The sequence below is a fragment of the Heterocephalus glaber genome, unplaced genomic scaffold (genome assembly GCF_053883595.1).
Source record: "Heterocephalus glaber isolate CG9 unplaced genomic scaffold, H.glaber_assembly_v1.0 deba00000818, whole genome shotgun sequence".
NCBI classification, from domain to species: Eukaryota; Metazoa; Chordata; class Mammalia; order Rodentia; family Bathyergidae; genus Heterocephalus; species Heterocephalus glaber.
In genome coordinates this window covers 9,134,978-9,148,216 of record NW_028258164.1, presented here as the reverse complement: position 1 = coordinate 9,148,216, position 13,239 = coordinate 9,134,978, and the positions used below count along the sequence as shown (strand labels likewise).

The window sequence follows — 13,239 nt, the reverse complement described above, 5'->3', positions numbered from 1 at the left end:
GAGTAAATAATTTGGGTATTGTGCAGTAAGGAAAGTACCTTTACAGATGCACTCACATTTTATTCATTCAGTTCAATACATATTTGTTGAATGTTAGGGTGGTTTCCAGAGATAAAACAGTCTGGAAAGCACACACAAAGTCTTGCTTTCATGGAGCATGCATTTTAATGAGCATGCATTTCAACAGAACCTTCATGGGTGAATAGATGTTTTCTCTGGGAGATGATGAGAAAGTCCAAGCAGCCAGTAAAGGAATAGGGAACTGCAGGATATGTTGTAGGAGGTACTTGTGTACAGCTGGATTATGGCTCGCAGGAGGGAAAAATGCCAGAAGACTCAAAAGATATTTTGGATGCTGACTGAAAAGCATTGAATTCCACACAGTGGAGTGTGAACTTTTGTTAGACGTTGTGGAAAGTCATTAAATGATTTCACTTATTAGAGTGACTTGCACAGACATGTTTTACAGAATTTTTCTTGAATTATGTCTGTTAAATTCCCTTGTTCCCCTACTGTGGTAGTGCATTCCAGTTAGTTTTAGTTGAGCCAGTGTGATAGTGCATGCTTATAATCCCAGCACTAGGCATAGGCAGGAGGTTCACAAGTTCAAGCCCACATTGGGCAATTTAGCAATTTAGCAAGATGCCCTGTCAAAACAAAAACAAAAACAAAAAAGCACAATAAATAAATAATGAATGAATGAATGTCTAAATATTTAGCTCAGTGTGAAGGCCCTGGGTTCAGTCCCCCACATTGCCAAAAATAAATGGATGGATGAACGGATGGGTGGATTGATGAATAGATGGATTGCAAGCAATCACTGGCAGGAGTACAGTTAATTGCCCCCAACCCACTGTAGTGCCACCTAGGGCAGGAAGGCTGTTAGCCAGGAAGACAGGATGCAGTGTGAGTTCAAAGCACTGTCCCTGTCTCAACCACCAGAAACTGACATATGGAACGAAATTCTGGAATCATGGTCCACATAATGTAAAGGGATGCAGGGTTAAGTATTTTATAGCATGGGGCCAGAAGTCATGGAAGACCACGTTCTCTGTTGCTGTCAGGGCAGTCAGTGGCTGGGCACTCGCCTCCACCCATGGGTCAGTAAATTAGCAGTGTAGCTTTGTTCCTTGCCACCCTGGTCTCAGGACATCTCAGTCCTCTGCTGCTCTACCACTTTTCCTAAGAGAATGCAAGACATTCCTAATACAAATGCAAAAGCTAGAGTGATTGTATTTTGGGGTTAATATATGAATAGATCTTATGTAGTCTATCGTATGTTTAAGAAACATGCAAAATGTGATTAATAGTAAAAACCAGTTTAAGGCTATACTAAAATTATTTCACAGAAGCATTCCTCATCTGATACATGGGACTTGTACCAATAGACTGAACTGGCTCTGTCAGGTGTTCTTCATGTGATGTCATATAGCATGTCTTATATGTTAGATACAAATTAGACTGTACATTGCATAGATACTATGCATATTTTGAGGGCCCATATTCAGAATGATGGTTCACAGATTACTGTTAATTGTTACTAAGGATCAGGCTGGGCAGAAAAAACATTATAGATTCAAATTGAAAGCATTTGCAAATATCTTAAGAAGTAGGCTAAAGACAGTCTGTCTCATTTAGCAATAAATAAATAATTTTTAAAAAGATTTTTAAAACATTAACATCTCACTGTTGAGTAGCAAAATAATAATGGTTTTACAAGAATGTTCTTATTTGTGCTCACGATAGTACTGTGAGAAAAGTAGGACAGATAATATAGTCACACATGAAGGGTTTTGACTCAGTACTTTTTCCATTACACTGTATTCCCTCTTTGATGGGGTTAATGCACTAAGGTACAGATGACAAGATCTTAAAACAAGTCATAGCCCATTATCTCATAATTATTCATAATTATTCATGCATAGTATATAACTGAGTGGCCAGTGGGAAGAGATATATATATCTCTATATATCTCTCTATATATCTATATATATATCTCCTCCACAGTATCATTTTCAAATAATATCAATCTTGAGTGCAGTTTAAATATATTCCCAAATAATAAGTGACTTAATTTTTTAAAAACTATAGTAAAATCTAACCATAATAATCATCTTTTCTATATAAGATTATTAAATGTGATTACTATTCAGCTATGCTAAGGTACATTAAAAGTGGTATATTCAATATAAATGTTAAATATGAGATTTAAGCCTAAGAATAATGTCTTTTAGAATTTTTTATACTTATAGATTATACGAAATAAAAGATATTAGCAAGAGGAGTAAGTTCTTTTTGTATTAAATTCTTTTAATGGTACATTGTAGGTATACAACATAATTACATTTATCATTGGGAATTGTACCTTTACATAATGCATCTTGGTTCTTATTTTTTCCCCATTCTTATCCCTCCCTTCATGCCCTCCACCCTTCCCTATTTACAAAGACTTTATTTCCATTTTCTCCATTTCTCATCATTTTTCCTTTCCCATGCCCCTCCCACTACCCCTACCCCTTTGGACCTTTTCTTCCTATTTTGCATTATCGAATATTCATTCTAATCATTGGTACATTTTAGGTATACAATATAATGACATTCATCATTGGAAATTTGCACCTTTACATAATCTCTCTTGGTTCTTATTTCTCACCCTTGCCCAGCCCTCTCTTCAACCCCTCCAGTCCTCCCTATTTACAAAGATTTTGTTCCTATTTTTCCATTTTCTCATATTAATCCCATTCCCTTCTATCCTTTCCCCTAGCCCTCCCACTTCCTTCCCCTTTGCCCCTTTTCTTCCTATTTCACATTACCTATTATACATTTAGTCCTCATTTACACTTTCAGTTTCTCACACTAGAGGAACTATTCAGTATTTACACATTTGTGTCCTATTTATTTCACTTAAGAGTATCGCCTCAATGTGCATCCACTTAGCTATAAATGTCTCTAATTTCTCATTTTTTATGGCTGAGTAGTACTCCATTTTATAAAAAACCCACATTTTCTTTCTCTAGTCTCCAGTTGATGGGCATTGGGGCTGTTTCCAAGTTTTAGCTATTACAAACTGCACTGCTATGAACCTGGGTGCACATATATCACTGTGGTATGATTCTTTTAATTCTTTGGGGAAGATCCCCAGCAGTGGAATAGCGGGGTCAAATGGGACTTCCAGTCCTAGTTCTTTGAGGTACCTCCATACTGATTTCCACAGTGGTTGCACCAGTCTACACTCCCACCAGCAGTGGAGCAGGGTTCCTCTTTCCCCACAGCCCCACCAGCATTTCTTATTGGTTGATTTCATGATAGCAGCCATTCTTTCTGGAGTGAAGTGGAATCTCAGCGTTGTTTTCATTTGCATCTCTCGAATGACTAGTGATGTTGAACATTTTTTCATGTATTTATTTGCTATTTCTACTTCTTTGTCTGAGAAATGTCTTTTCATTTCAGATGGCCATTTTTGGATTGGGTCTTTAAATTTGGGAGGTCTGATCTTTTTAAGTTCTTTATAGATTTGAGATAGTAGACCTTTGTCTTAGGAAGAGCAAATGAAGATTTTTTCCCATATTGTGGGTTGTCTCTTCACACTGCTGGGGGTTTCTCTGGCTGTGCAGAACTCTTTTAATAAGAAAAGATCCCACTTGTTGATTGTTTGTGCTAGTTCACAGGCAACTGAGGTTTTGTTCATAAAATCTTTTCCTACACCAATGTCTTCAAGGGTTCTACCTAACCTCTTTTCCAACTGGTTCAGAGTTTCTACTTTAATATTTAGATCTTTAATCCATTTTGATTTTAGTTTAGTGCATGGTGAGAGATACAGGTCTAGTTTTAATCGTTGGCAAGTTGAAGTCCAATTTTTCCAGCACCATTTATTAAAGAGGCTATCTTTCCTCCAGTGAGGGTATTTGGCTCCTTTGTCGAAGATGAGATGGCTGAGTGTGTCTGGCATTGTTTCTGCATCTTCTAATCTGTTCCACTGGTCTTCAAGTCTGTTTGTTTGTCAGTACCATGCTGTTTTTATCACAGTAGCTTTGTAGTATAGCTGCAGGTTGGGGATTGTGATACCCCTGCCATGTCTCTGTTACCTAGAATTGCTTTTGCTATTCTGGGTCTCTTCTTATTCCAAGTGAATTTTTGGATTGTTTTCTCGAGGTCTATGAAGTATGCTGCTGGGATCTCAATTGGAATTGCATGAAATCTATATAGCAGTTTTGGAAGTATGGCCATTTTCACTATATTAATCCTTCCTACCCAGGAGCAGGGGATGTCTGTCCATTTTCTGATATCATCTTCAATCTCTCTTTTCACAGTGCCATAGTTTTCAGAGAAGAGGTCTTTGATTTCTTTCGTTAGGATGATTCCTAGGTATTTCAGTGTTTTGGATGCTATTGTGAAAGGAATTATTTGCCCTATTTCTCTCTCAGTGAGTCTGTCATTTGTGTAGAGGAAAGCTATTGATTTTTGTGTGTTGACCTTGTAACCAGCTACTTGACTGAATTTGGTTATTAAGTCTAGAAGACTTTTGGTGGAGTTTTTGGGGTCTTCTATATAGAGTATCATGTCATCTGCAAATAATGACAATTTGACTTCTTCATTTCCTATCTTTATTCCTTTTATTTCTTTCTCTTGTCTGATAGCTGTGGCTAATGTTTCCAAAACTATATTGAACAAGAGTGGTGATAGTGGACATCCTTGTCTTGTTCCTGATTTTAGTGTGAAGGATTTCAGTTTTGGACCATTTAGTATGATATTGGCTGTTGGTTTTTCATAGATGGCTTTTCTCAGTTTGAGGTAGAAACCATCTATTCCAATTTTTTGTAGGGTTTTTATCATAAATGCATGTTGGATTTTGTCAGATGCTTTTTCTGCATCTATGGAGATAATCATATGGTTTTTGTCCTTGGCTCCATTGATATAGTGTATTACACCTATTGATTTTCGTATATTGAACCATGCCTGCATCCCTGGGATGAATCCCACTTGATCAGGGTGTATGATCTTCTTGATGATCTTCTGCATTCTGTTTGCCAGTATCTTATTAAGGATTTTTGCATCTAAGTTCATTAGTGAGATTGGCCTATAGTTCTCCTTTTCCGTTCGGTCTTTCTCTGCTTTGGGGATCAAGGTGATGCTTGCTTCCAGGAATGAATTTGGGAGTATTACTTCCCTTTCAATTTCACTGAAGTGTTTAAACAGTAGTGGCAGCAGTTCCTCTCTAAATGTCTTGTAGAATTCAGCAGTGAAGCCCTCAGGGCCCGGGCTTTTCTTAGTTGATAAGTTTTTAATTATGTTTTCAATTTCATTGGTTGATATTGGGTTGTTCAGAATTTTTAGGTCTTCTTCGTTCAACTTTGGTAATTCATATGTATCTAGGAATCTGTCCATTTCTTCTGTGTTGTCCATCTTATTGGCCTATAGGTTCTGGAAGTAGGTATTGATGATCCTCTGGATTTCTGCTGGGTCTGTTGTAATTTCACCCTTTTCATTCCTAATTTCATGGATTTGGGCCTTTTCTTTCCATTTTCTGACAAGGTTGGCTAAAGGTTTGTCAATTTTGTTGATTCTTTTGAAGAACCAACTCTTGGTTTTTTGTATCATTCTCTTAGTCTCCATTGCATTGATTTCTCCTCTGATCTTTATAATTTCCTCCTTTGTATGAGCTTTGGGGTTGTCCTGCTCTTCTTTTTCTAGAAGCTTGAGGTTCAGCATCAGGTTGTTTCATTGGGCTTGTTCTGTTTTCCTAATATGCGTATTCACTGCTGTGAATTTCCCTAGTAAGACTGATTTCATTGTGTCGCATAGATTCTGATATGTTGTATTGTCATTGTCATTTAATTGAAGGAACTGTCTGATTTCTTCTTTAATTTCCTTTGTGACCCATTGGTTATTCAGAAGTGTGTTGTTCAATTTCCACGTGTTTATGAAATTTTTTGAGTTTCTTTTGCTATGGATCCCCAATTTCATTGCACTATGGCCTGATAATATACAGGGGATAACTTCAATTCCTTTGCACTTACTTAAACATGTTCTATGTGTGGGTATGTGGTCTCTTTTGGAGAATGACCCATGTGCAGCTGAGAAGAATGTATATTCTGACTTTGTGGGGTGGAAGACTCTGTAAACATCTGTTAAGTTCATTTGTTCACAAGTTTGATTGTGTTCTAGTGTTTCATTGCTTATTTTTAGTCTAGTTGATCTATCTATTTGTGACAGTGGGGTGTTGAGGTCCCAACTCCAATTGTATTAGTGCATATATGACTTTTCATGTCCGTTAGTATTTGTTTTATATAGTTGGGTGCACTAGTGTTTGGTGCATACATATTTATGATTGTCATCTCTTCCTCTTGGATTGTTCCCTTTACAAGGGTGTAGTGTCCTTCTTCATCTCTCTTAATCAGTGTTGGTTTGAAATCTACTTGATCTGCCAAGAGGATAGCTACTCCTGCTTTTTTTCAGGTTCCTGTCACATGCAGTATTGTTTTCCACCCTTTAACTTTCAGTCTATGAGTTTCCTTTTGAATTAAGTGTGTTTCTTGTATGCAGCATATTGTTGGATTTTGCTTCTTGACCCATTCTGCCAATCTATTTCTTTTGCTTAGTGAATTGAGACCATTAACATTGATGGTTATAACTGAAACATATTGACTTGTCAGTGCCATGACTTTTTCTTTTTGTTGGGTTCTCCCCCTTTACATTTAATTTCTTGTCATGCCAGATGGGTTCATTCCGCTTTGCTTCCTGGGGTTGTAATCCTCAATGTCTGTTCCTAGGCTATTGTGTAAAATTCTTTGGAGTGCTGGTTTGGTATTCACGAAATTCCTAAGGTGCTCTTTGTCATGAAAGTATCTTATTTCTCCATCAATTTTGAATGATAGTTTTTCAGGGTACCTCAATCTGGGTTGGAGGCTGTTTTCTTTTAGGTCTTGGAATATGTCACTCCAAGCTGTTCTTGCCTTGATGGTTTGTGTTGAGAAATCTGCTGTGATTCTGATGGGATTTCCTTTGTATGTGATTTGTTTCTTTTCTCTGACTGCTTGGAGAACTTTGTTCTTCTGTTGTGTTTCTGGAATCTTAACAATTATATGCCTATGTGTAGATTTTTTTTTTTGATCAAGGCTATTTGGAGTCCTATATGCCTCACTTATCTGTATGTCAAGCTCTTTTTCCCTGCTTGGGAAGTTTTCTGCCATTTTTTCTGTGAAGAGATTTTTTATGTCATCTCCACTCTCTCCTGTTTCTTCATTGAGTCCAGTTAGTCTAATTTTATTCTTCTTTGCATCATCTAGCAGCTGCTGGATTGGTTTCTCATGTTCCCTTATAATTTTGAAGCAATTTTTCTTTTCCTGGTCATCAATTGCAATCTTATCTTCTATATCTGAAATTCTGTCCTCACATTGGCTCATTCTGCTGTGTAGACTTTCAATGGAGTTTTTCATGTCCTGGAAATCTATTTGCATCTATTTTATGGATTCCATTTGTTTCCTATGTTGAGATTCCATCATGTTCCTGAGCTCCTCTCTAGATTTATTTATCATGTCTTGCACTAGGGGCAGTATTTCTCCTATTATCTGAGAAATTATTTCTGATTTCATTTTTTCCAGATCCCCTTTTGTTGCCAGTTCAGTGGGTCCAGGTGGTTGAGTATCAGAGTGTTCCATCTCATTTCCCTTTGGGGTTGCTGTAGGTGATCTGGAAGTCTGGTTTTGAGACTTATTTATGTGTTTTCTCATTTCGACTGGGGCGAGGGCTGTTAGCTCCTGCATGGATTACCTCCTCTGAGCTGGGTGAGGTGGGACAGGGGCCGGGAGCAGGGGTAGGGATGGTGACCTAAAAGCCCTTTCCTGTGGGCTGGGAGCAGCGGGAGGGATAGTGGCCGGGAAGCCCCTTCCTCTGGACCAGGAGCAGTGGGATGGTGGCTCAGAAGCCCCTCCCTCTGGGCCGGGAGCGGTAGGAGGGATGGTGGCCTGGAAACCCCTTCCTCTGGGCCAGGAGCAGCGGAACAGAAGGTGGCCCAAAAGCCCTTTCCTCTGGGCGGGGGCAGCGGGAGGTATGGTGACCGGGAAGCCCCTTCCTCTGGACTAGGAGCAGTGGGACGATGGCTCAGAAGCCCCTACCTCTGGGCCTAGAACAGCGGGACTCAGTACCTTGGTCTGGTGGTCTGGTGTCCTCTGCATCTTTGTAGTGTGGAACCAGGTGGCTGCCTGTCTGCAGCGGGGTGATTAGCTGTCTTCCGCGTGACTCAGGACCTCTGTAGGGCGTGCACAGACCTTCCTGTGTGCAGCGGGCTGATTCGGTGTATTCTGCACAACTGGGGACATGGGTAGGGTGTGGGCAGACCTTCCTGTCTGCAGTGGGGTGATTGGGTGTCTTCCATGCAATGGAGTAAGTCTTCTTAATCTTACAGGGTCTATTTGGTAAATTGTTTTGTGCTGTAATGTTTAAGAGTTTAAGAGAACTTATACTGCACCTACAATATGGATGTTGATTGGCCACAACAGTCCTAGACAATGGAACTAAAATGTTATTCTCTTGATCTTTAAAAACAAAGTTCCTACCCTTAATGGTCTTAATGTTTCTGTGACATTTTGTGTTTCTTTTGGAGACTATGCATGTGCCACTCTCATGTGACTAGGTTACATAAATAACTAATCTTTCATTGATTAGTATTATATTACTTATGCAACTCACTTAAAATCACTTAGTGTGTTCCAGTCTAACATTTACATTCTCTTTTCAGTCCCCTTCCTGTCATTTATTTTCGTTAATTATAAATTACATTATAAAACCAAGATACAATAGTGTAATTCCAGGCTATATGAATATGATTGAGCTTTTAGCATATAAGTGTTTTGTATTGTATCTTGGCATATTTCAGTTGCTGTAGGTCAAAATGTCATTATGAATTAAAACCTCAGTAGGTAGTACTTTGGAAGGAAATAGTCAATCTTCCATTTAAAAATGGTTAAATTAAAAATAGTATGCATAGTGACTCCTCCCTAAAAAGTAAACACTCCTCTTTTACTTCCACAAAAGTGTTCTTGTTAAGATATGATTACCTCGCATAAGCAGGAGCCTTTATTTAACAGAGGTGAGACTTTGTGGACACAAAGTGTCACTGATGTCCCTGGCTAGCTGAGCTGTGCTCCTTCTGGGAACGTCTGCTCTCAGGGCTGTGTTTAGCATGCCACCCATGCTGGCTGTGAATGGCTCCAGGTTCCACATACACATTTTCTCATTTTCTGGTCCTGTGCTTCTCAGGAGTGCAGAAACATTAGCTTCTGCACACTGAGCATAAATTATCTTTTATCTCCAAGTTTGATGGCAGTTTGTAATACAAGTTAATAGGATTTATGACCAAGAAATGAGATGTCCAGGATTTAATAAGGCGTGCCTTTTACATTTTCCTAATCCTTGATCAGTGATTCCTACTGAGGATTCCAGTATCGATGTAGGAGACTGGTGTTTCAGGGCAGACTTCTGTCATTTCTAGTCTCACTTGAACACACTTCTAAATGCATTGTACATACGTCTTCCGTGTGATGTTAGTGATGTTTTACTGCTGCCTGTTTTTTCAGCCTAAATTAGATTATTTACTGGATAATTTCTGACATTTTATATATTCTACATTTGTAGTGCTAGTTGTCAATATGATAAAGTATGTCAATAGTCTGATAGAGACAAGCTGAATATTCATAATGTAAATTTGACATGGATGATGCTTTCTGCGGAGACCTGAATTTGGCTCTGTGCATGCATGTGCACACATGTCCAGCACAATCTCATCAGTGACAAAACCAAAACTGAATATCAGCATGGTTGTGTGTAGGGGACATGGAGCTCTCAATTCTAGGCAGCTCTGAAATCTATCTCCTACTTTTTCTTCCTCTCCTTAAAATAATCATTATTGTATTCATCTTCTCAGTCTTCTTGCCATATAAATTTTGTTGTTGCCTGGCCTTTTAAAATCTCTAGTATAAATTATAGAATAATGTAGATCCAGTAGTGTAAATGGTGTTAAATCCTTACAGATCATTTTATAGATGACCAATTGCTGAGTTATTTACATGATTTTCCCAAAATTATTTACAATATTTGTTTGAAAGAATATTTATGCTGATTTCAAAAAGATACACATGTGAATATATTTGTTGCACTATTCACAATAACTAAGATAGGGAATCAGTCTAAATGCCCATCAATCAAAAAGATAAAGAAGAAAATATATATATATGTACATACATATGTATATATACAATAGAATATTATTCTGCCATAAAAAAGAATTATATCCTGATGGATGGGTTTGAAGACATTATGTTAAGTGAAAGAAGCCAGACATAGAAACCCAAATACCATGCCTTCCTTCTCATGTGAATGTTAAAAAAAATCTATCAGAATGTATAATAGTGGGTTTGGGAAGGATTGGGGTATGAGAAAGGATGGCTGGAGGTTAGATAACAGAGATTCAAGCACTTAGATAGAGGTAATAAGTCCTAGCATTTACAGTAAGGAGATACAGTTAACCTATTAATATTATATATATAATATTTTAAATGTAAAATAACCTAAAATTATTACCTATTATATATGTTTCTGAATAACTAAAGAGATGAGCTCAAAGGTCCAAACACAAAGGAATGATAAGGAGATGGAAATGTTAATGGCTTCGGTTAGATCCATATGTATTTTCTACATATATTGTATCATAGTGTATTCAGTAACTATGTACAGTTATTTTATGTTAAAAGTTTGAGACAAAGATGTTAACTTCTGTGACTTGATCATGCACACTGTATACATATATCAGTTTGTCACACTATTATTTGTACAATTAAAATAATTACTTTCTAAAAAAGTAAATTGATGTTGAAAATGAAGTACATCTCATATGATAACACGCTAATAGATTTTTTGGTGTATGATTTATCTATATTTCAACCAGTTTCCCTCAACTGAGAATTGAACTACATGCTCATAAAGTATTTATTTTGTAGGTATTGTTTTGCTTTGATGATTTATAGCATAAAATATTTAAAACACAGACATCCTTTAAACACTGTTATGTTATAGACATTGCTATGGGTATTGAGAATACAAAATTAAGAGACATACCTTTATTCTCCTGCTTACAGCTCAGTGGAAGAGGCAGAAGAGTAATATAAAATCTCAGAAATATGCTATAAGAAAAAAACAGATACTCTTGTGATGGCTTGCAAAATGTCTGTGACTCAAGTTTGGCACAGGTTTGGTAGTGATTCATCGACAGGTTCTCAGGGAACATAGTACCTGACCTCAAGTCCAGCATGGAGTTAGGTTAAGAAAGGAATAAAGACAGTTCATGTGAAAGGAATATAATGTGCCACATCAGTGTGACCTTAGAAAATGGCACATTTGGGGAACAGCAAACTGCATGATCTTGGAAAGTGGAAGAGCATGCAGCTAGAGGCCGGTGTTAGCATGGCCCGGACTCATTTGCTTTCCCAGTGTAATAGTCTTTATACTGAGCTCAAAGGCCAGGTTATAGGCATTTTATCAGAAGATACCATTTTAGATAGTTTATTTTGGTAGCAGTGGAGAATAGAATAATGAGCAAAAAGATGGAGGCTAGTTGACTTCTAGAAATCCAAGAAAGAAATGGTGAATAACTAAACTCTAGAAGAAAATATAATCATAAAGAAGAAATGATGGAGTTATATGGGCCATGTGTTAGAAAGTCTTCATTGTGGTAGGGAAGAGTCAGTATAATGCAGTGTTGGTGAACTTTTTAGAGATGAGTGCCCAAACTGCAACCCAAAATCTACTTATTTATCACAAAGTGCCAACACTGCAATTAATACTGAGGTTTTTGTTTAGAAAAAACAACTCCTATAACTCGTGACATCATCACAGAGAGGGCTCTGTATGCCCACTGTGGCAGCTGTGCCATAGGTTCACCACCACTGGCATAATGCCTAGGCTGTGGATTAGGTTACTGGGTCCTGTTCTTTAAGATAGAGAATGTGAGAACAGATAAGAATTGGAAGATGCCCAGTTGGGTCAAATGTAAAGAACTTGATATCTCCTTGGAACTGAATAGAATTGCCTAAAAGAATATATGATGTGACCTGGAGCTATGCGTTGAGATTCATGTGCTGCACCCTCCTGCATGTGTGTGCACACACATGGTACTTACAACCTACAGAGAGGGCACCTCACTGATATTTCCAAAGTATAGAGTGAAAAAACCAATGGCAGATTGTTGAACCTAGGGAATTTCTTAGGGAGAAATTAGAAATAGAGCTGAAAAAAGAGTAAGATCACTGAAATCAGTGGTTTAGAGTTTTCAAGAAGCAAGGAAATGATTGGTTAGGGTGTTAAGAATAAAAATTATAAATGTTTTGGCACCTGGGATAAAACTTGATAAGGCACAGTTCATGGCACGATTTACTATGAGTTGAATATTAAATGGGAAGGGCTGTGGAAATACATTTTTCTTGTATTATTTCATTGCCTCCTAATAGCGCTCTATTTTTGAAGCTAACCTGGGAACAAATGATGGCTTAGGAAATTACGTTGGTGAGACAATTTAAAACAAACAAAACCACAAGGTATGTGATTGGCATGATGCCTTTATTTCTTCTCAGCATGGCCAGGTGTAGAGCTGCTGTGCTATCATTTTGTAAAATGGCTTGCATATTTATGGAGGCTGATTGTATAGAGAAGTACTTTTCAGACTATTTTTAGTCCATAATTTCTTCCAAAAAAAGACTCTCCTGGCCCACTCCATGCGCCGCAATTCTTAAAGGCCTTCTGCCTGAGCCTGCCTGGCTAGGGATAAACCATGGACCTCAGAGTCAGAGCTTTGAAACTCCCTTTCAGGACTGTATCTCTTGTTTTCCAAAATGACTACCACTGTTCTTTTCTCTGCATGTGTGACTTCACTGTTCTCTAAGTCACTCTTTTAAAACCCTACTTAAATTTTTAGCTGTCTATTCAGCTTTTAAAAACAAACCCCTTGGGGCCAGGGATTTAGCTCAGTGGTTCTGCAGCCTGCCTCGCAAGTGCAAGGACCCAAGTTCAATCCCTGGTACCAAAAAAATTAAAAAAATAAAAATAAAAAACCCCTTGAAAATTCCTCTATCTATATCAGTTTCATTCCTTTTTGGCTAGTTCATTTGAGATAGTATATCAAAATACCATACACTGTATGGCTTATAAACAACAGGAATTTATTTCTTACAGGTTCAAAGGCTGGAGAG

At 37.8% G+C, this 13,239-nt stretch overlaps 1 protein-coding gene across 1 annotated transcript in view; it reads left to right on the top strand.

Annotated features, from left to right (window-relative positions):
- Tpk1 (thiamin pyrophosphokinase 1) overlaps positions 1-13,239 on the top strand; it is a 412,808-nt gene that overhangs the window by 229,858 nt on the left and 169,711 nt on the right. The window lies entirely within an intron of this gene.